The sequence below is a fragment of the Chlorocebus sabaeus genome, chromosome 20 (genome assembly GCF_047675955.1).
Source record: "Chlorocebus sabaeus isolate Y175 chromosome 20, mChlSab1.0.hap1, whole genome shotgun sequence".
Taxonomy (NCBI): Eukaryota; Metazoa; Chordata; class Mammalia; order Primates; family Cercopithecidae; genus Chlorocebus; species Chlorocebus sabaeus.
In genome coordinates this window covers 113,765,885-113,789,891 of record NC_132923.1, presented here as the reverse complement: position 1 = coordinate 113,789,891, position 24,007 = coordinate 113,765,885, and the positions used below count along the sequence as shown (strand labels likewise).

The 24,007-nt window shown below is 38.4% G+C and overlaps 1 long non-coding RNA gene across 1 annotated transcript; it reads right to left on the bottom strand.

The window, feature by feature from the left end:
• Positions 1 to 1,398: 1,398 nt before the first annotated feature.
• LOC103225400 (uncharacterized) lies at positions 1,399 to 7,126 on the bottom strand. Its single transcript, XR_494457.3, has 2 exons — positions 4,070 to 7,126; positions 1,399 to 3,193 (listed from the first exon to the last, which is right to left on the bottom strand). It is a non-coding gene; the product is annotated as an uncharacterized lncRNA (long non-coding RNA).
• Positions 7,127 to 24,007: the final 16,881 nt, after the last annotated feature.

Sequence of the window (24,007 nt, the reverse complement as noted above, 5' to 3'; positions counted from 1 at the left end):
CTATTCAGTATCACCTGGAAGCTTGTCAGAAATGCAGACTCTCAAATGGTCCAGCCACCTTAGAAAATAGTTTCCCGGTTCTTCAAAACGTTACCATATGACCCAACAATTCCACTCCTAGGTATATTCCCAACAGAAATGAAAACATACTTTCACACAAAATCTTGTACATAAATGTTCATAGCTATATTATAATAGCCAAAAAATGGAAACTGATGCAGGGACACAGAAAATGTGCTATATCCATACAATGGAGTATTATTCAGCCACAAAAAGGAATGAAGTACTGATACATGCTACAACATGGATGAACCTTGAACACTAAGTGAAAGCAGCCAGGTATAGAAGTCTATATAATGTATGAAATGTCCAGAAGATGTAAATTAAGGCAGAAAGTGGATTAACGGTTGCCAGATGCTGGCAGAGGAGGAAAGGGTGGAAGGGAGAGGGGGATGGGGAGTGATAGGTACAAGGTTTTTTTTTCATGGTGAAAATGTCCTGAAATTAGAATGGTGATAGTGGAATAATTCTACATGCTAAAAAGCAGTTAATTGGACAGTTTTAAAGAGTGAATTTTATGGTATGTGAAATATATTTCAAACTGCTACTTTTAAAAAAAGAGAAAATAAATTCAAATTCTCCAGGTTGACCCCAGACCTACTAAATCAAAACCTGCATTTTAACAAGATCCCTGGTGATTCCCATACACATTAAACTTTGAGAAACAGTGATTTAAAAGATACATGGTACAAATTGTTCCTCTGGCTAATCTCATTCACAGAATAGTTAACTTGATTTCACTAGGGTGAATTTTTTCTGCCACAATTGCTTGCCATATAATCAAATGCTCATATTGATTCTACAACTTCTGTTTTTTCCCTCAAAAATTTGCAAAGTTTTAGTACTGGGTGGAAACTGCACTGAACTAGGAGCAAACCCTTGGCACTTTTTCCTTTTTCTTTGGAGACAGGGTCTTGCTTTGTCGCCCAGGCTGGAGTGCAGTGGCTTGTTCTCAGCTCACTGCAGCCTTGACTTCCCAGGCTCAAGTGACCCTCCCACTTCTCAGCCTCCTGAGTAGCTGGGGTGAGAGGTGCACAACACCATACCCAGTTACTTTTTTGTATTTTTAGTAGAGATGGGGTTTTGCCACATTGACCAGGCAGATCTTGAACTCATTAGTTCAAGCAATCCTCCCTGCCTGAGGCCTCCCAAAGTGCTGGGATTATAGGTGTGTGCCACCACATCCGGCACACATATATTTTTTAATCCTCATCAGTACTAGGTATATAGGAGATGCTCTCACTTTAATTAAACCACCAGTTTTGAAGAGAGTGGCAATAACATAAAGCGAACAAAGAAGGTAGAGAATCTAATGAGAAATAAGACAAAAAAACTCACTCACTTCAGAAAAGTTTATTAAAGGTAAAATCAGATTTACAGAGCATAAAACATTAAGGGATAGAGGTGAAGAGGTTTCAAACAAACTATTGTACAATAGGGAGTAAATTACCTACCTGGGGTTCTCAGAGCACTTTTTCTTTACTTCTGCACAAAGCCTAATCTGTTTTTTTAAAAATCCTTGGAAAAGTCTCAGCAGTCATATATTCTCATGATTTAGCATTTAAAACAAAATGTCCACAATCAATAAAGAAAGAGGGGTGGACCTAAGGGACAGGGCACTAAATATATATACTACTATAAGCTCTGCTTCCTCTGTTCCAGTTCTTTAAATTTTGTATCTGTGTTTTTGGGGAAAGGGTTATCATGCAAAATGACTGTCTTGGAAGCAGGAGCTGAAGAAAGGGAATTTTGGGCTCTCAAAGCCTTGTTGCCTCCTTGGTGCAGTAAGCAGCATGTCTCGTTAAAAGCCTAACTACTACCAGACTTATAACCATACTATGCAATTGGTACTTTTTACCTAAGCAAATTTTATAAAGAATTTGAAATGTTTTGTGGGTACTTATAGCCAGGTACTGCACATAAATATCACACTCAAATTAAGAGTGCAGGCTCTGCAATCAGCCTATATGGGTTCAAATATTGATCCCAGATCATAATTATGCAAACTTAGGCCAAGTTACTTAATTTCTGCCTTCCTTAAACAATAAGCTTTAGTATTAGTACCTATTTCAGAGAACAGTTCTGAGGATTAAAAAAAATATATGTAGAGTTTAAAACAGTACTTGGCACACACAAAGTATTTAGTGCAGATGCACACACAGAGTTTTCATATAGAATGTGTCCTATTCAGATTTACACATTAGTTATTAGTATTAAAGGAAAAATGGAATTAGTCTCATTTTATTAGATTTTGACTCCCTAAACTGCAATTCTGTCTGTATCATGTCAATAAAAACGAACTCCTTGAGCACATGAACTACATGCTAGTCTACCTTTGTATGCTCCAGGATGGCAGAATGTGTCTTTTTATCACATGAGATGATGCCAATAGTATATTCCAGGGCCTGGCACTACACCTATTACGTGTATAATAAATGTAGAATAATTCATTTCTGGTAATTTATGGATTATCTACAAAACCAATATAGGTGGATGTTATTAGAGACCTTTAAAAACCTATAATTTTACTCATATTTGCTGCAAATAAGAGTAAAGCAAATGTAATGCTGACTAGAACTTTGAGGCATTAAAGATTTTTTTTCCTATATAGTGAGGAATAAAACTAAGACTCAACTGAAATAATTTTTTTTAAAAAAGGATTTGAGTACAACAGAACAAAAATTGGCATTTTGTACACTTCAGTGCAATTTCTGTCTTAGCTGCTGAGAAGCAGAGGAAAAGCACCACCCTGCTCAGAAACTACCTTCTCCACAACACTGAGAAACACACCGAACAGGGGAAAGGCTTTGTGAAGCTAGGAATAAAGAAGCTGCCCATCTTTATACTAATAGGAAACAACTGGTTTTAAGGTACCTAGTAAGAGCCTTTCTTTAAAACAGACATCTCACTTACCTTTTCAGTATATTTCCTAAAAACATTAAAGACAGATGTAAGGCTTAGCTGGCAATTTCCATGAACTCAGTCTTTTCCTCTGACTGTGGTGGAGCAGACACGATAAAGCAGGTTTGGAAATGCTAGAAATGAATTCCTACTTCCCCTTGCATTCTTCAGATCTCACTTTCCCCCAAATTTCTGCAGTGGTTGGCTTCCATTTCAGCATCAGTCACGAAATCTTGAAGGTCAGACACAGTAAACAGGGAAGGACATAAAATTAAGTGATTTGGGCATAGTTCTGAGTCTCACAACTTTAACAGGGATGAGTCATACATTAAAGTATGTTGAAATACATTACAAGTTCTGTTCCTTAATGAAAATCAACTCTTAGTCAAGCTAAAGGTATTAGTTTGCTATAGTCTGAAATTCTGTATGTTCCTTTAATAAATGTTGAGGGGAAAAAAGTTCTAATTCCCATGAAGGCCAAACACAAGTTGTTCAATTCAGTGTGAGTCTTTGTCCTTGATTTATTTTGCACTATAAATGTGTAAAGGAAAAAACAAAGGGCATAAAAAATACTAGCAGATTGTTCTAAGTGATTTTCCAATTTGCCAATCAAATTTGAAATATTTTATTTACCTACCAATTAAGTCAGAAAAAAGGAAGTGAATGTTATATGATTATTAGTAGTATAAGCTTTAAGTTAAAAAGATAAGGGTTATTTAACTCAACTGTTTTCTTGGTTATAGGAAATTATCATTAAAATTAACTTCATTAAGATAGGAGAGAAAATATTGAGTAATTCATCTAGAGTTAGCCAGGAAATGTCTTCATACTTTGCAAAATTATAAATTAAACCAAAATTTGATATACTTCTAGGTTAGCAAACAAAATTCTTTTTCTTTGCTTCCTATAAATCATTAAACAGGTTTGCTGTACTCACTCAGTGACACTTCAACTCCCTTTGAAACCCAAGTGACAGAACTAGGTCACTACTTTGGGAATGGAATTGTGAGTAGCTAGATCACAGAAACACTGAGACTGACAAAACTTGCTTTTTTGGAAAATGGAAAAAAAAGTCATCAGTATGCCGTAAGAGTTAGAGCATTCTGACCATAAAATCAGGCAGTTATCCTTGCTGACTGGTCCTGGATTCCAAATGACACATTCCTTCTCAATGTATTCAATCCATCAGCAGCTCAGAAGCAATCCACACTGGAGACCATTTAAAAACGTGCATTGTGCAATAACCATTATCTATCTTAGCAGCTAGAAAGGCAAAACAAAAGTTAGCGTATCAAACTATCTTTAGGGGCTAGAGCAGAATATGAATTCATTAATGATAAATATAATGACTAGAAACAATGAAAACTGATTCAGAAGAATTTTAAGGAAAAACAAAAAGCCCTCAAAATGTCTATTATGCCAAGTATGGTCAAAGTATTCAAGTATCCTCCTCCCTCTCCATAACTTCTATTTTTTTCTCTCTTCTCTTTTTTTCTTAAGGGTTGGGAGTCTTGCTATGTTGCCCAGGCTGGAGTGTAGTGGCTATTCACAAGTACAGTCACTGTGCACCACAGCCATGAAGGCCTGGGCTCAAACCTCAGCCTCCCAACTAGCTGAGACTAGAGGCGCATACTACTGTCCCTGACTTACAACTTCTCTTTTCAGGCTAGCATTCTAGAAGTGTAAGAAATATAAAATATCATGGATGATATTCAGTAATCACTAAACTGGAAGGAGAGCCACTGAATTTACTTATACTGCCCAATTAAATAATCAACATTGAACTCAACACATCTTCAATCCCAGAAAAATCCATGGATGAAAACTGGACACAGCAACAACTGCTACTGATGCCAGACTGAAATAGCAAAGGGCAAGAGGAATTCATGCTACCTACTCTTCACTTTATAAAGAAAAACAAAGAAAAATTAAATTTAAAAAAGAAAAGAAACTGCATTTTTTCTGAGAAAACAAACTGAGAAATTAAAGAGTTTGCAAATATATGAATGCTGAGCTCAGTGTTTCTTAGTTTGCAACTAAAAAGAAACATTCAAAAGGAAAACAAATGTATATGTAAGTTACTTAAAGCAAAAAGATACTGCTTGGCTGGGCACAGTGCCTCACGCCTGTAATCCCAGCTACTTGGGAGGCTGAGGCAGGAGACTCACTTGACCCGGGAGGCAGAGATTGCAGTGAGCTAAGGTCGCACCACTGCACTCCAGCCTGGGCGACAGAGTGAGACTCAGTCTCAAAACAAACCAAACAAATCAAAAAACCAAAGCAAAAAGACACTGCTCAAAGCTAATCTGTGGGCAGTACCTGCATTAAAACTGTTATCTGCAAAGAAGGCAAAAACAAATACTGTTTGTTGCAGAGTGGAAATGCATCCTAGATTGGATTAAGCTAAGAGGCTTGAGAGTTGGCAACCACAGACTTCTGCTCTTAGACATCCTGGTTTGTAGGATTTTGTTGTTGTGACAGCCAACTTAAGTTGCAAAGTGTATATTTTGAAAATGATCATTCTTCCTTGCATTATAAATTTTCATAGTAAATCTTACCTTCAGGGTCAGTGGTAACACCTGTAATACTTGTTTGTATTTAAAATCCTCCAATATCCAATACATTTAATCACAGCCTCACTGACATCTCAATTGCCCTTGAGACTCTAAACAGAGGGGGAACTTCTGAGAAATGTAATTATTATACCTCTGTGTTTAGGATGAAGACAACCTCATGATCTGGAGAATTATTTTTTGTTTCTGTTCATGCCTGGTTTATAAGAAACTGAACACTGGACATGAGAAAAAGTTCTAAAGTTAAACTACTCTGCGCTATTCATATTTGCATTCTTCTCTAATGGTGTAAATAATCAAGAACCAGACAAGTTATGCCTTCATCGTAACAGCCATATTTCTCTGGCCTATACAGCAAATCCAGTTACATTTTAAAGTGTGTCTGTGGTTCTTTAAAATATTAATTTCAAACACATGAATAACATTATTGTTTTATTTAATCCAATCTTCAGTGACCCCTGACTGGGTCGGTCTCAGTAACATGTCTTTCAAAAACAAAAAAATACTAGACTCATATATATTTTTTGAGTAAAGCTGCTGGCTTTGTCTCCATACTTCCACTCAGTTCTCAATTCAGGGCCAAAGTCAAGAGCAAAACTGAACCTGCAGGCTAGTCCTTGGTAAAAGGCAGGCAAAATGGCAACTGACTTGGCAATCTCTCCCAATTTGGGGATGCCCTGGACATAGTAAGCAGTCAAATGTAAACTACGTCTTAAGAAAATGCCAATTTCTGTAGTCTCATGTCATGAAAATGCATTTTTAAAAACTAATCAAGTGTCTGTTAAGATTATTTTAGTTGTGAGATGTTAGCAATGTCAGGATAAAGAGTTAGAAAAAAAATCTTGGACATGATTTACAGTTTTTTCCTATATATACTTTCTCAACTATCTAAAGCCACCAAAATTCTCTTCATGAAGCCTTATCCTATCCATTGCCTAATGATGATGAGGTGATCAGATTCAGGATTTACAGATGTCCCCCTCTGGAGATGCTTCTGCTCTGGGACTGATGGATACCAGTGCTGTTAATCATTTCTGCTATCTGGATACAGAGCATCTGGTGCAAATCTGTGCCTCCAGCCTGGCTCCCCATTTTTCCCCAACTGCATGTTTGAGGAATGAAATGCTCATTTCATGTTAATTGTAAGCAATCTACATAGAAAGTATATCAGGCTACAAATTATTTAATATGTATTTTTATCATCTCCTATCTCCCTAATGCTGAACCCCACTGCATTCCCTGCAAACTTTTGTTTAAAATTTTAATTTGAGAAAATATTTTCCCTGCATAATTGTCTTCTGCTAACATCTGTGGACATTCTTCCCACTTTCTTTGAAAAAGATATTATATCATGCTTCTGGAAATTAAGGGAAAAAAATCAGTGTTAAAACTAGAGGTTGAAACTAGAGGTAGATCTATAGTAGAAGTATGTATTACTTTTCATAAAAATTCTCACCCAAAAGGTCATATCAAAGGGATTGCAAAGTTTATCTGGTTACCACCCTCCTCCCTTTCTTCTGGCCTTTGGTCCCATGAGTGAGCCTTAGAAATCATGGTCACCAGCAGACTGTCAGGGACAAAGAGAATGGAAGTTACTTTTGAGAAGGTGGCTTCAGGCCAGGCATGGCGGCTCACCTGAGGTCAAGGGTTCAAGACCAGCCTGACCAACACGGTGAAACCCCATCTCTACTAAAAAGACAAAAATCAGCCAGGCGTGGTGGCAGAAGAACTGCTTGAACCTGAGATGTGGAAGTTGCAGTGAGCCAAGATTGTGCCACTGCACTCCAGTCTGGGCGACAGAGTGAGACACCGTCTCAAAAAAAAAAAAAAAGGGCGGCAGATTCCACCTTCCCTTTAGGTAGAGATGTGGCATGGAAGCAGTGACTGAAGCTACTATAGCTTCATGGGCCAAAGGTTATAAATTTCTAGCCCAAACTTTCAAAGGAAAATGTCGCCACTATCTTTTAATCATTGGCAAATCAGTTATTGCTCTCTTCCTCTTTCATGAAAATACTAACATATGTACTCTAATACCATCATAGACAGCGCTATTAATCAGGCCCTTATTTTTCAATCTAAACTGAACTTTCAGGTAACTTTTTAAAAAATGCTAAAGCAAGGAGGAAAAGTGAAAAAATCTGTATTTGATTATACAGTTATATAATCTGTGGGGGGAGTCACTTCAAAAATAAATGGACATTTTCAAATGTCAATAGCCACACTTGTATTATTTACACCATTTCTCCTTGCTCTATGAAACAAAATTTATATATATCAGATGAAATTTCCTATTGACAACAAATTAATTTCAAAGATGCCTTACCATCTTTGTATTTTTTCTTAAATTGACAAAACTTGTATATATTTACCATGTATAATATGATGCTTACCATCTTTATTTCTGATTACTTTTAAGCAGCAGCATCGCCTTTCCTCCACTAACTTTTTTTAAAAAGTAAATTCTTCAGTGGACTAATGGTTCCATCTGATTGATACCTTGGGTGAAATTCCTAATTTTATCTTGCTAACTTAGTTTACTATAATATAAACAGAATGTACAAAGTGGAATATCTACTAAAAAATACAAAAAACTAGCTGGGCGTGGTTGCAGGCGCCTGTAGTCCCAGCTACTCGGGAGGCTGAGGCAGGAAAATGGCGTAAACCCGGGAGGCGAAGCTTGCAGTGAGCTGAGATCCGGCCACTGCACTCCAGCCTGGGCGACAAAGCGAGACTCCGTCTCAAAAATATATATATATATATTTTTAATATATTCTTAATCTCAACCTTTCCTAGAATTCCATCAAAGGCTTGTTCTGAAAGATATGATAAAGACAAATCAAAGCAGGAAGAGATCTAGGTTTGTAAAAATAAAGTTTTTTTTTTAAAAAAAGGAGAGAGAATTTATATTATGCATTTGCAGAAGCTCATGTTCTCACAGATTCGCAGAACTAGTCCTTTTCAATCATTTAACTAGGAAGTTCTACTCCATGTGAATAAAGTTTAAGCAAACTTCAAGTAACTCCAAGTAAAAGACACTGAAGATACCTAGTTTCCAAAGAACACTTGTTTGACAAAATTAATGACTAAATTAACCTTAAAATTTAAAAATGCGTGACATAACCTTGTTAATATATTAAAATAAAGGCTGTTTTAAAGGAACTTTATGAAGCAAAAGAGTAAGTCACTTCCAAGGTTCCTTGGTCTTCTACAACCTCTAGGCACGGAAAAGAACTAACAAAGACATGCAGGGTTCACTGTGGTATGTCTGTCTCAGGTATGTGAGATATGATATGGGGCTTAAATCCAATAAGGGCTCTGGGGAAATAAGAAAGCATTTAGGGACAAAGCAGACCTGATTCTGAAAAACTGAAACCATGTTTTAGATTCACGTTTGCTAGTCACTTTACAATTAAGTAATTCAAGTCTTCTGGATAAAATTTCACACGGAAGGGAAATACTTTGAAGTCCTAAGTATGTCCTAATGTAACATGAGATAACCTTTCTTGACCTTTGTGATTAAAGAAATTAATGTTTTATTTATAAAAATAAAAGAGAACTGAAATATAAATAACTGTTTTGGCTTAAACATTATCTTTTAAATTGTTTTATAAATAATTTTTTTCAGATTGAATATGCCAAGTATGCAACTAAACAATAAAAGAATTTTCACAACCCTAATGTTAGAAAATGTTCCATATTATACTTTTTACCTATGTCCTTCTTCAAGCCTGAGTGCTCCAATACATGCTAGTGGAAAAAAAAATCAAAATTAGCATTAACATAAAGATTTTCAATTAATACTGCAAACAGAATCCCCACAGGGAAAAAAGGCCAGAATAAAATAAACTCAAATATGTGACTGAATGAGTAACCCTTGAGACATACAAAATCAAACTGTATTACTTACCAAACCTCTACACCATCTCCTGACAGATATCCAGAAAAAAAGTGGGAAATCTAAAATGTATCATAAATTGGTAGAGAACACTTTAATAGCCCTCCCCATAAACAACATAATTCAAAATGGAAATTTCTAAAACAATGAAGTATTATTATTCTGAAGTGTCTTATATAATTTCTAAACTTATGAATACATTTCCAGAGTTTTCTGCTCCCACAAACACTAAAACCATTCAAAAAGAAATAAAGGGGGAAAAAAAAAGGAAGAAAAGCAAAAGTTAAAGCTTATATATAATGAGAAAAATCCAAAACAGATCATAGGGTAGAGAGAAGATGAGGGGAGAAAGAAAGGGAAAGAGACAACACCAAAGTTAAAAAGCAAAGCAAAACAAAAACTTTTTATCTGTAGCACTCTGGGGCTCTATTTTGTAAAGACTAGTTATTACGATTTGAATGATGGCTCAATGACTAAATACCTGCTGTAAACTTGAGGAAAAAAAAAAAAAAAAAAAGGTGAATTAAACTTCCCTGCACATCAGTGTCTTCATCTGTAAAGTAGAATCATTTAAAAGAACACCTAAAAAGTACTTAAAAAAAAAAATTTCAAGATGGCAATCCTCTTGCCTTGGCCTCCCAAAGTGCTGGGATTATATAGGTGTGAGCCTAAAAAGCAATTTGAACAGCACTTGGCACTTACTCAGCACTTCACAAATACTAGCTATTAGAATTAGACATAGAGTATATATTTAAATAGTATTTTATAGGCTACTATTTTTATTTTTGCAAGGGAAAAGCAGTGATCTCCCTGAGGGGCTCCCTGAATGGCTGGAATTTCAACTTCAGGGTTTGACAATGTATTTAATGATACTTAACTTTCAGAACAGCTTCAGGTGCATTCTGCAAAATACTCTCTTGACAAAGTAGCTGACCCAAATATGGCAGCACTCCTCTTGCCTGGCATCAATTAATACTATTGATATTAGAAAAGAGACGGAAGGCAGAACGCACATATATGTAGTATCAGCACCCTTAATCATGGGTAAACCTGAATGCTCAAGTTTGCTGTGGGAATAACCAAATCCAGCAAGCCATACTTAATTCAACCAACTTAATTTCTTTTATTCGTTTCCTCTAAAAACCTCAAGCTCAAGCTTTTGTACATACAAAGAATCACACATATATCAATCACAAAATATGGATAAGAAAGTATCCTGCAACACTAAGGTCAGGGGTAACAGAAGCACATAACAGCAGATTAAAATTTAAAAAATTTAAACCTTTAGAATAAACCTTTTTTTTTTTTTTTTTAGTTTTTAAATTCAAAACTTCCCACAATAAGTCTAACCTAAAAAATATACTGTTACTAGCTCTAAAGAGCTAAATATGTATTTCTAGAGAAAGAATGAAAAAAAAACAGAAAGGTAAATTTTTAGTTGCAGTATCTGTAGTTGTCACAAACTAGCCATACAATTATAATTTAACCTTTCTGGGCCTCAGTTTTCTCACTAGTAAAACAGGGATACTACTACCTAAATTAAGGTTATTGTGGATCTAAAAATAAAACAAAGTACCTAGCTTTTTGTGTCTGGCATATAGTAGTACTCAATAAATGAGTAATATTCCTATAAATGGGGGAGGGAGGGTGTTGGATTAGATATCAAGTCTAAGGTCTAAATATCAAGAAGCCTTTCTTTCGTACATTAATTTCCCCTAGAAGAGACAGTTAAGGCACAAACACCATAAGGAGGCACGTCTAACAGAGTCCATCTAAGGGAGTTTATCACCGCAATTAAATAATTCTTTTCAACAGTTTTATCTATAGCATGGATAACTACAGCGATATGCACACAGACCACAAGAACATGACAGTACCCTTGCTTTCAGAAAATACAACAGAATACGATATGTACCCAACTATGCAATTTTTAGGAATAGAAACAACTGGGAAAACAACTGGGTTGTTTTCTGCCACTTGGTCTGTGAGCGTTCATGAAGTGGGATTTTGACAACTGTGAAGCAAGAGACTGCTCTATGTAATAGTCAAGAGCAAGAAATCTTCAGAAGTTCCCTTTGAGTCACTAGGTTTGCCCTCCAAACCTCTGAATGTAAACTCTCATATGGACTAATTCTAACCATTTTATATTTTCTATTTACAGATTTTGTTACACACAGCATCTAGATATTAAGATTCAGTCCAAATTTGTTGTCAAACTGTCACTTAAATGATTCCAAATACTCCCTGAAGAGGGCCACTGGTTGGAGTCTATAAGTTATTTTGTATATGGCTCAACCATATATTTCTATTATTTCACCAGTGACAATACATTCTAATCTTTGTCTTAGGAAAATGAAGTAACTGCCAAAATAATTGCTAGAAAGCAATGGGTTAAAGCAAGGTGGACCAAAGTACTGGGCAAACAATCAGCATAACCCTCCTAAGGATGACAGAAAAGTCTTAGGCAGAACTGCAGACAGACTGGGAAATTGATAAAAGGTTTAAAGGAAACATAAGATGCCAAGTATATGAAAGGTCTCAAACTTCAAGAATTTAAACTTGACACCATGACATAGTAGGCATGTGGGTGTCTGTGTGATGATTATGACAACTGTGTAGGACAAATAGGATAGCAGGAGGGACTGGGCAGGATGACGAGGAAGAGGGCTATAATAATCCAGGAAGTTACTTTTAAGGCCCACAGCAGTGCTTCCCACCCTGTAAGTCTTGGATTTTGGAATATATCAAACAGACTAAATGTAAATTAATTTTGTCTCCTTTAACAGAACATTAGCTCCATAGGAGACAGCCTGTTTTATTCACTGATGTATTTTCAGTACCTAGAATATCTAGCATAAAAATGACCTTCTAACATTCAATATAGTCTGAATCTGATATAAAAGCTGTTGTAATTAATAAAATAAAATTCACTTACAAAATACTGCTGAATTCCTAGAAGGTTTTTAATATAAGTTTCCTAATCAACTGATTAGAACTCCAAGTACTAAACTATAGCTGTTATTGCTTATGGCTGGTCTGGTATTTTTTTCTACATTTGTTCCAAGTCATTAAAAACCATCACCTTAGGATATTAGATTAATGACTAGAGATATTAAGAAAAAGACATCACAGAGAAGAATCACCACGACTTAACAGAAAATTCAACAAAAGAACTATTAAGATTTCAATTGGTGGGATCAAAAGGTGCTTTCCAAACTCACAATTTTCATGGCTAAGCCTATAAGGTTTTGTTTCCTTTCACAGCTGTTCCCCCTGTATACCCGTGACTGCACAGTGTCAGTGCCTGGAATACTGATATTCACTACATGTTTCTAAGTGAACACATGCTTGTAACTGTTTTTCAACATTATCAAGTTTCATGTGATCTGGAGGCACATACGAGATTGTAAAGTGAAAGACTGTGGTTAGAGATATGACTTGGGAGTATATTAAAATCCAGTAGAGCCCCAACCAGTGGATGAAGCCCCTAATGCGGGACAAAAAGATATGGGAAGAAGTGTTATAGGGCCAACAAAAAACACGGAATTATGGATCAAATAGAACCAGCAAAAGCTAGAACAGTTTGGAAGTTTATCCAACTGTGTCAAAAATAAAGGATCGAGAATAACAACTGGGAGGAAAAAAGGCAGCCGAAATGACCTGAAGATTACTGCTGCTATTACCCACCGGCTTTGACTGAACAGCAACTAAATTCTGTAACTAATCCCAGGCAGAACACAGCTAGATGGAACCCCAAAACAACTGAGGGCACCTTGTAAGACAGATAGATATCCGTTTGAAATTCTGAAGTTGGTCTTGGTGCTAAATATAACTACAGCCAGTCTGGCTTTCATTAATACTTTCCAGGTCATTAAGTCCCAGTTCTGATATTGCTGGCTATTTATTCAATCAACAAGATATACATATGACCTTTTACTATCAGAGAACAATTTTCTTGGCTGAGGTGGCGCATGCCTGTAATCCCAGCACTTTGGGAGGCCAACGTGGGCAGACCACTTGACGTCAGGAGTTTGAGACCAGCCTGGTCAAAATGGTGAAACTCCATCTCTATTAAAAATGCAAAAATTTGCCAGGTGTGGTAGTACACACCTGTAGTCCCAGCTTCTCGGGAGGCTGAGGCAGGAGAACTGCTTGAACCCAGGAGGCGGAGGCTGCAGTGAGCCAAGATCATGCCACTGCACTCCAGCCTTGATGACAGTGAGACTCTGTCTCAAAAAGACAATAGATTTTCTCAAAGTTAACAGGAAATCAGGATGCCATTTAACTTTGCTTATGAATTCCACTACAGCCTTTCTCCAGGAATCAAAGTTAGTGAAAATCTACCAGGAAATAAATTCTGGTTCTGTCTTTTTCTTTTGAGACAGAGTCTTGATCTATCACCCAGGTTGGAGTGCAGTGGCATGATCTTAGCTCACTGCAACCTCTGCCTCCCAGGTTCAAGTGATTCTCTTGCCTCAGCTTCCCGAGTAGTTGGGATTACAGGCATGCACCACCACGCCTGGCTAATTTTTCATATTTTTAGTAGAGATGGAGTTTCACTATGTTGTCCAGGCTGGTCTTGAATGCCTGACCTTGTAATCCACCCACCTCGGCCTCCCAAAATGCTGGGATTATAGGCGTGAGCCACCACATCCAGCCCTGTTTTATCTTTCTTCTATGATGCATGCCTAGGCAAATCATGAAATGAAATGGGAATAATGCACAACTTCTTGGAGTCTCGCTCTGTAGCCCAGGTCAGAGCGCAATGGTAAGATCTCAGCTCACTGCAACCTACACCTCCCGGGCTCAAGTGATTCTCCTGCCTCAGCCTCCCGAGTAGCTGGGATTACAGGCGTCCGCCACCAAGCCCGGCTACTTCTTTTTTGTATTTTTAGTAGAGACGGGGTTTCACCATGTTGGCCAGGCTGGTCTTGAACTCCTGACCTCAGGTAATCCACCCACTTCGGCCTCCAAAAGTTCTGGGATTACAGGCATGAGCCACCACGCCCGGCCTAACGCCTCACTTCTAAAACACACACACACAAACAGAAAGATAACAACTGGGGATAATTTGGAAGGACTGTTTTTTTTTTAAAGGATGATTAACATGACACAAAACCATGGTTAATATATATGCATCCAGCATACTTCATTACCTTCCAGTAGCCACTTCAAAGACGTGATAGAAAGCCACGGAAGGTACAAAACAGTGCAAAGGAAGTATTCACAGAAATAAAGTGGCTTTTGACTTCAAAGAATAAGAACTCCAATCTGGAGAGAAGAAGTTAAGGATAAAATTGAATTACACGTAAAATTGTAGTAAGTTGCAGATAAAATACCACAGCCTGGCTCAATTTTATTAAAAACAATTTGAAACAAATTCTGAAACACTCTAACTAGGAGATCATTGGAAACTGGCAAAAGGGTTGAATCACAAAATGTTTAGTAAATGTGTGACAAAAGTCACAAGCACAAAAAAAGCAGTTTGAGAAACTGGGAAAGTCTCAAAATGGGCATTGTTCAATTAGTGAAGGCTATACTTACTGACAGCACACAATTTACAAAACAGAAGTTTCTGAGCTATTGAGAGGCTATCATTAATCTTAATATTACAACAGAAAATCATTTTTGTTCTTATTTCTGGAATACCAGTTGTTGGCCCCACCTATAGTCCTGGGCTGGAGAAACCATTAGCATAACCAGCTAGTGAGTAGTAAACCAATTTTTCAAAGAAGCCTAATGACATTTACCTAATATGATTGCACAGAACAAGTAAAATCCAGAAGGCAGTACAGAGTGGTGTTTAAAATATGAGTTCTGGGCCACGCGTGGTGGCTCAAATCTGTAATTCCAGCACTTTGGGAGGCTGAGGCAGGAGGATAGCTTTGAGCCTAGGAATTCGTGCCACTGCGCTCCAGCCTGGGCAACAAAGACAGACCCCATCTCGTAAAACAAAAAATGAGTTCTGGTATCAGATCTATCTAGGTTCAACACTAGATGGGCGACTTCTAGTTGACAGGCCTTGGACTAAAATACGTGTGTCTAGTATCCACATTTATACTTACTTTACAGGGTTAGTATGAAGTTTAGTAAGTTAACATAAGGTATTTAAGACAATGGCAGCACACCGGAAATACTCAGTATTAGTTTGCTTTTGAATGAAATTATAACCATTTCAATGTGTTAACCTCGGTTCTCTCATGCTAAAAGTGCCAGATGGCAGTTTATGGGTCTTAGAACTCTTTTTGTTAAAGACGGAGTCTCGTTCTGTCATCCATGCTGGAGTACAGTGGCAAGTGGCACCATTATGGCACACTGGAGCCTCAACCTCCTCGGCTCAAGTGATCCTCCCACCTCAGCTGGGACTATAGGCATGATCTACCACATCCAGTCAATTTTTGTATTTTTTGTAGAGATGGGGTTTCGCCATGTCGCCTAGGCTAGTCTTGAACTCCTGGGTCCAAGCAATCTGCCTGTATTGGCCTCACAAAGTGTTGGGATTACAGGTATGAGCCATTGTGCCTGGCTGGTCTTAAAAAAGAAAATGTTTATGGGTGAAAAATAATAAATAGAGAATGAAGAGCTGAAAAGGCTAGAATACCAGGCTAAACCATGCATTCTTAGGAGACATGTAGTCCTGAGTTTTTTGTTTTGTTTAAATAGGAGCTATCATCATCTATGTTTTCTTTCTAAAGAAGTCACTTCAGCAGTCACTCCTGTCAAACGTATTAACGTTCTATAATACAAAAAATGTATATTGGACACTAGATTAACCAGTTTCATAAGCCACAGTGAGGAATGGAACAACCTGATTTCATAGGGAACCTTATGAGTTATGGGAAACGGATTAAAATGTTATTTTTGGTAAATCTATTCAATTTCAACCAAGCAACATCTGTATGTCTGTTTTTCTTCAGGGAGGAAAGAAATGGTTCAGAAAAGTGATCATTAATTCAGTTTTGACCAAGGATTTCTCACATGAAGCCTTAAGTTTTCAGCAACGGAAAAATAAAAATATTAGGAAACCTACCTTCACCTTCGTTCCTTCAGATTAACACACTCAATCACTCCACCTTTACATTTTAATATTTTCTTTAAATAAAATTTGAACTAGATAGGTGAAAATTCTTAAAAATCAAGTTACTTGATCATATCCAGTGAACATTAAGCTTAATTTTTTTAGTTGGCTAAAAAAAATCAGAATATATACATTTTACAAACTCTTCTGCTGTCCTAATCTAATTATTCATTATTCATGTATTGCAATTATAATCTGAATATTTTCTTAGGAGCACAGGACACCTTTCAAACTTCCAATGGTGTTTCTGGAACATTTGGCTTGATGATTATCACTACTATTTAAATATTTTATTGCTTCCTACAATCTTCTCTAAATTATTTGAAGGCAATGACCATGACTTACTAATTTTGTATTCTTAACGACTTACTAATTTTGTATTCTTAACTTCTGAAACACACACACAATGGCCATGAAATTTAGAATGAATATCATATCAATTATCAATGTTAGGTATAAACTAGACTTAACATTTTCAATACATGGCTGACTTTGAACTAGTTATCTATATTTGATTATGTTTAAGATCAATCCATTTAATGATATCCCTTCCAAAGCATTAACAGGTTGATCGAGATGTTACTGTACTTTCTGAAAAGAAAAGAAAGTTAATTACTTTTATAATACTTCTTAAGGACAAAACTCAAGAGGGGAATTTCTGGAAATTCCTATTATCGTATCACACTATGAAGAAATAAACTAGCAACTGTCATATAGGTCTTGCAATCCTCATTTTTAAGACAAAAAAAAACCCATGTTACATCAATAAAAACAAGATTCGAATTAAGAATTTCCAACAACATTGCAAGCCATGATGAAGGTTTCTCAACAGAACTCAATTTGGTTCTATTATCTTATTAGAATTAAACATTTCTCTCAAATGTTTATTGGTAGGTAAGATCACATAAGTTATATACTGAGAATAATTCATGTTAACTGTTCAGCTGGTGGAGTACTCACACTTCTTTCTTTAAGGCCACATATATCTATATACATTTAAGTAATCTGCCACAGTCAGAATTTTTTTTTTTTTTTTTTTTTTTTGAGACAGGGTCTCATTCTGTCATCCAGGCTGGAGGGCAATGGCACAGTCTTAGCTCACTGCAGCCTCTGCCTCCAGGTTCAAGTGATTCTCCCACCTCAGCCTCCTGAGTAGCTGGGACTACAGGTGCACTCCACCACACCTGGCTAACTTTTGTGTTTTTTGGTAGAGATGGGGTTTCACCATGTTGGCCAGGCTGGTCTTAAACTCCTGACCTCAAGTGATCTGCCTGCCTCAGTCTCCCAAAGTGTTGGGATTACAGGCATGAGCCACCATACCTGGCCCAACTACAATCTTTTGAATAAATTTTATGAAACATTTATCCTTGTTTTGACTTACTTTCCAGATTAAAAGATAAGCGGGCACAGTGGCTCATGCCTATATAATCTCAGCACTTTGGGAGGCTAAGGCGGGCAGATCACTTGAGACCAGGAGTTTGTGACCAGCCTGGCCAACATGGTGAAAACCTGTCTCTACTGAAAATACAAAACATTAGCCGGGCGTGGTGGTGTGCACCTGTAGTCACAGCTACTTGGGAGGCCAGGCAGGAGTATCGCTTGAACCTGGGAGGCAGAGGTTGCAGTGAGCTGAGATCGTGCCACTGCACTCCAGCCTGGTGACAGAGCAAGACTCCGTTTCAAAAAAAAAAAGTTTTGAAAACCATCTTTCTTTCTGTACCAGGGAAGATAACATTTCCTATAAGAATACATATGGAAAGCAGGTTCTCTACACCCACCAATTTTAGGGCCCAGCATAGTGGCTTCGTTATGTGTAATTCTGTATCTTGCATACAAAAGCAAACACACACTCAGGTCTGATAAGTAAGCCCTTTAACAAACTCTTCTCTAATGGCCTTGAAAAATACAGGACTAAGTCCCAGTGCGCTGGCTCAGGCCTGAAATCCCAGCACTTTGGGAGGTTGAGACAGGCGGATCACCTGAGGTAAGGAGTTCAAGATCAGCCTGGCCAACATGGGGAAACCCATCTCTACTAAAAATACAAAAATTAGCTGGGGGTGGTGGTGCACGCCTGGAATTCCAGCTACTCGGGAGGCTGAGGCAGGAGAATCGATTGAACCTGGGAGGCGGAGGTTGCAGTGAGCCAACATCATGCCACTGCACTCCAGTCAGGGCAACAGAGACCCCGTTTCAAAAAAAAAAAAAATGTATAGGACTGAAACTAAAAATTAGGCAATGGGATAGCTTAGAATATTTGCTTTTTTCTTTTTTTTTTGAGATGATGTCTCACTATATTGCTGACGCTGGTCTCCAACTCCTGGGCTTAAGGGATCCTCCTGCAACCTTTTCCAAACAAGTATAAGTTTACCTAGGTTAAAAACTTTCTTTTTTTTCTGAGACAGGGTCTCACTCTGTTGCCCAGGCTGGAGTACAGGGGCCTGATCACAGCTCACTACAACCTCAACTTCCCGGCCTCAGGTGATCCTCCTACCTCAGCCTCCCAGGTAGCTGGGTCTACAGAGGTGTGTCACCATGCCCAGCTAGTTTTTTAAATTTTTTGTAGAGATGGGGTTTCGCCATGTTGCCCGGGACAGTCTTCAACTTCTGGGCTCAAGCAATCCTCCCACCTTGGCCTCCCAAAGTGCTGGGAATACAGGTGTGAGCTACTGCGCCCAGCCCAAAAGTGGCTTCCTAAAGACCAAAATCCAATACATTTTGGCTTAAGTTTTTATAAATGAATGATGAAAAAAGAGCAAAACAAATGACAACTATCATAAAACAAACAAAAAAGCCTAAGTAATCCTTAATTTCAGACAAAACTAAATTACTTTAAACTCTAGATTAGCTTTATTTTAGACATAATTTAAAGAGCTTTTAAGTACACATAAACTTTCCCACTTAGTTCTAACCTCACATTAGGTCTTTCCACTCTAGCAGTAAAGAATGTACACACTTTAAGTCAGGTAGCATAGGGTTTGAATCCTGGCCTTGCCACTTCATAGACAGGTGGCCAATAGCCACAAATATGAAGTTACTTAACCTCAATCTTTGAGTTCCTTATAGGTAAAGTAGGTAGGAACACTACTACCTACCTTGCAGGGTTGTAAACTACATGATATACACAAAATATAAAATGCCTCCTTAGTACAGAGCATGGTGCGTAGTACTTACACTATAGTTAGTAGGCGTTATTAATCTATCATTTTTTTAAAAGCATGCCATGAAAAAAGAAACAGCAGAATGTTTTCCACCCATACTTCATCTACACTATTTTTATTTTTCAAAATAAAATTCTAGAGCTGAAAATCAGACTTAAAAAAAAATCAGTTTTCAGGGATCACCTTCTAGCTCCTCTTTATATAAAGAAGGACACATTTGTCGTCTCTGTTCTTCGTGAGAATTTCCCAGCTGTTGATCTAAATTGTCTTTATTTTTTGAGACAAGGTCTCACTCTGTAGCCCAAGTTGTAGTACAGTGGCATGATCTCAGCTCACTGCAACTTCCGCCTCCAAGGCTCAAGCGATTCTCATGCCTCAGCCTCCTGAGTAGCTGCGACTACAGGCATGTGCCACCATGCCTGGCTAAATTTTTGTATTTTAGTAAAGATGGAGATTCACCATGTTGCCTAGGGTGGTCTCGAACTCCTGAGCTCAGAAGATCCACCAGCCTCAGCTTCCCAAAGTGCTGGGATTACAGGTATGAGCGACAGTGTCCGACTGAAAGTTGTTTAAGTCACCTTTAGGGCTGGGCACTGTGGCTCACGCCTGTAATCTCAGCACTTTGGAAGGCCGCGGTGGGTGGATTACTTGAGGTCAGGAGTTCCAGACCAGCCTGGCCAACATGGTGAAACCCTCTCTCTACTAAAAATACAAAAACTGTTGGGGCGTGGTGGTAGCTGCCTGTAATCCCAGCTACTTGGGAGGCTGAGGCAGGGAGAATCACTTGAACCCAGAAGGCGGAGGTTGCAGTTTGCTGTGATCGCGCCACCGCACTCCAGCCTGGGCGACAGAGCTAGACTCTGTCTCAAAAAAAAAAAATGTCAGGCCTGGCACAGTGGCTCACGCCTGTAATCCCAGCACTCTGGAAAGTGAAGCAGGGAAGATCACGAGGTCAGGAGCTCAAGACCAGTTTGACCAACACGGTGAAACCTCAACTCTTACTAAAAATGCAAAAATTAGCCAGGCGTGGTAGCATGTGCCTATAATCCCAGCTACTCAGGAGGCTGAGGCAGGAGAATCACTTGAACCCCGGAAGCAGATGTTGTAGTGAGCCAAGATCGCACCATTGCACTCCAGCCTGGGTGACAGAGCAAGACTCCATCTCAAAAAAAAAAAAAAAAAAAAAAAAAAAAAAAGGCACCTTTTTATCATTAGTCTGCTTTTACTACCCAAGATTTACTTTGATATTTTTTTTTGGGGGGGCGGGGAGTTGGTTGGTTGTTTTTTTGAGACGGAGACTCACTCTCTCGCCCAGGCTGGAGTGCAGTGGTGCAATCTCGCCTCAATGCAACCTCTGCCTCCTGGTTTCAAGTGATTCTCTGGTCTCAGCCTCTCAAGTAGCTGTGTACAGGTGCATGCCTGCCTGACCTCAAGTGATCCACCTGCCCTGGCCTCCAAAAGTGCTGGTATTACAGGCATGAGCCGCCACACCTGGCCCAAGATTTACTTTGAACTAGTTAAGGAAAACCTTTCTGGGGAGACAAAGTTATAGATTCCAAAAATAAAACCACATAGGCATTTTTAGTAACCTATTAACCTTTCCTTTCTGAGCTTTATTTTTATTTTTTCTGTAACTCATGTAACTGTTTTCAGATCTAATTCCTAAATAAACATGCCATGACATTTTCTCAGCATCCTGATCTTTTCTACATATTCCTTCCCATTATTTTCTAGCAATTCCTTGAAACTATTAAAACCTGCTTTTCTAAATTCATTTCATTTTCTTGCAAACAATGTTCCTAACCTTTCCTTGGGATCCCAAACACTATTAAACATTTGTGGCAATCTTTATTGTAGTTTTAAATCTCAGACCAACTACATCCAGGCAAATCACTGCAAACATCTGTTGTTATCCTTTCTACTAAGATCATTCTCCAAAATCCCCCAAAATGTGAGATAATCTGTAACTCTGCTACTGAAAGTGTAGTCAGGAACACTGGCATCAACTATGAGCTTGTTAGAAATGCAGACTCTTGCCCATCTCAGATTTAATGAGTCAGAAACTGCATTTTAATCAAAATCCCCAAAATTCCTACTCACTTCAAGTTTGAGCAGCATTTTTGAATGATGAATTGTGACCTAGACAGCTTAACTAGAAAATTTAAATAATCACCAGAAATTCCTTCAAAATCATTTGATATGTGCAAGAAATGGTCTCATTCATCTTTGCTTTCACATTTAGGATAGTAAAACAGAAATGACATTACAACTAATGAAGATATCCACATTACTGCTCATTAATTAAAAGGAAGTTTCAATAAAAATATTTATTGTTGGTTGTATTTAGATCAAATCGTTTCCCATACCAACACTATACAGATTATATTTCAATATGAGTAATTTGGTAAGGTTCTATTTCTTAACAGGAATCATGGAAAAGTTTCAAAATGACAAAACAATGCTAAACACGTACCATTTAACCAAAAAATATTTAGTTATACGACAGCTAGCTAGAACACCCAAGTCCTTCTAATCAAGCCAATTCAGGTACTTGAACAATTGCCAAACACATAAGCACCATTATAATCAATAGGTTCAAATGAAAACAGAATGTTTTGATGATATTTTGAGTATAAGACAAAATTTTCAAAAGTGATTTAGCTGATAAAAATAGTGGCCTTGGCCGGGCGCGGTGGCTCAAGCCTGTAATCCCAGCACTGTGGGAGGCCGAGACGGGTGGATCACGAGGTCAGGAGATCGAGACCATCCTGGCTAACACGGTGAAACCCCGTCTCTACTAAAAATACAAAAAAAAAAAAACTAGCCGGGCGAGGTGGCGGGCGCCTGTAGTCCCAGCTACTCCGGAGGCTGAGGCAGGAGAATGGCGTAAACCCGGGAGGCGGAGCTTGCAGTGAGCTGAGATCTGGCCACTGCACTCCAGCCTGGGCGACAGAGCGAGACTCCGTCTCAAAAAAAAAAAAAAAATAGTGGCCTTTTAAAACATATTAATGGCCGGGTGTGCTGGCTCACACCTGTAATCCCAGCACTTTGGGAGGCTGAGGAGGGTGGATCACGAGATCAGGAGATCAAGACCATCCTGGCTAACACGGTGAAACCCTATCTCTATTAAAAATACGAAAACAGAATTAGCCGGGCATGGTGGCGGGCGCCTGTAGTCCCAGCTGCTCGGGAGGCTGAGGCAGGAGAATGGTGCGAACTCGGGAGGCGGAGTTTGCAGTGAGCTGAGATCATGGAGGCGGCGCTTGCAGTGAGCTAAGATCGCGCCACTGCACTCCAGGCTGGGGAGAGAGCGAGACTGTCTCAAAAAATATATATATATATTAACTTCTGCTTAATCTACTTAAAAACCTAGGCTGAAACTGAAGTTTACAGACTTAAAGGATTCCTGACTGAAGTACAGAATAATCTCCCAAGAACAACCATACAGGAATGTTTTAAAATTCTATTAAATAGTATTGAGATCTGCAATAATGTAATATTTTCGTATCTAAGGAAATATTACCCCTTAACATACTTAAGAACTTGAGACTGAGCTCCTTTTCTTGCCAATGTTACCATACTTGACAATACTGATCCTCACCTTTACCCCAATCTTAATGTGATCAAACTCCTTGTTATTTTAAAAGGCACGACTAAACTGTGTCTAATTTAATCTCTTGCCTTTTTTTTTCTTTTTGGAGACAGGGTCTCGCTCTGTCACCCAGGCTGGAGTGCAGTGGCAGGATCACAGCTCACTACAGCATCTACCTCCCAGGCCCAAGTGATACTCCCACCTCAGCCTCCCTGGTAGCTGGGACCACAGCTGTGTGCCACCATGCTCGGCTAATTTGATTCTTTTGTAGAGATGGGGTCTCCCTATGTTGCCCAGGCTGGTCTTGAAATCCAGAGCTCAAGCAATCCTCCCACCTAGGCCTCCCCAAGTGCTGGGATTACCGGCACGAACCCCACTGCACAGAGCCCCTCCTGCCTCTTAATAAATGGACATCTAGGCCTAAAAGTCACCATTTGGAATTTTAAGCAAACAGCTGAATAAAACACTACTCTTGCTTATGGAGGAAATGTCTGCACGTGGTTTGGTCACAACTTTCGATACTAAGGAAATAGAAATGTAATTTCTTTTCATAGCTATAGACAGAAGATACCTCCCTAGGTGAATATAATATACTCCACAGGAAAATACCTAACGAAATCTTGTTATTTCTAAAACTAATAAATTCAGGGCTTTTGGCAGAGCTAAAGCTTAAGTAATCCTTTATTTTTGGAAGAAATACATCGCAAATCAGTGAGCTGCCCCACCTTTCATCCCATTCTGCAAACACCT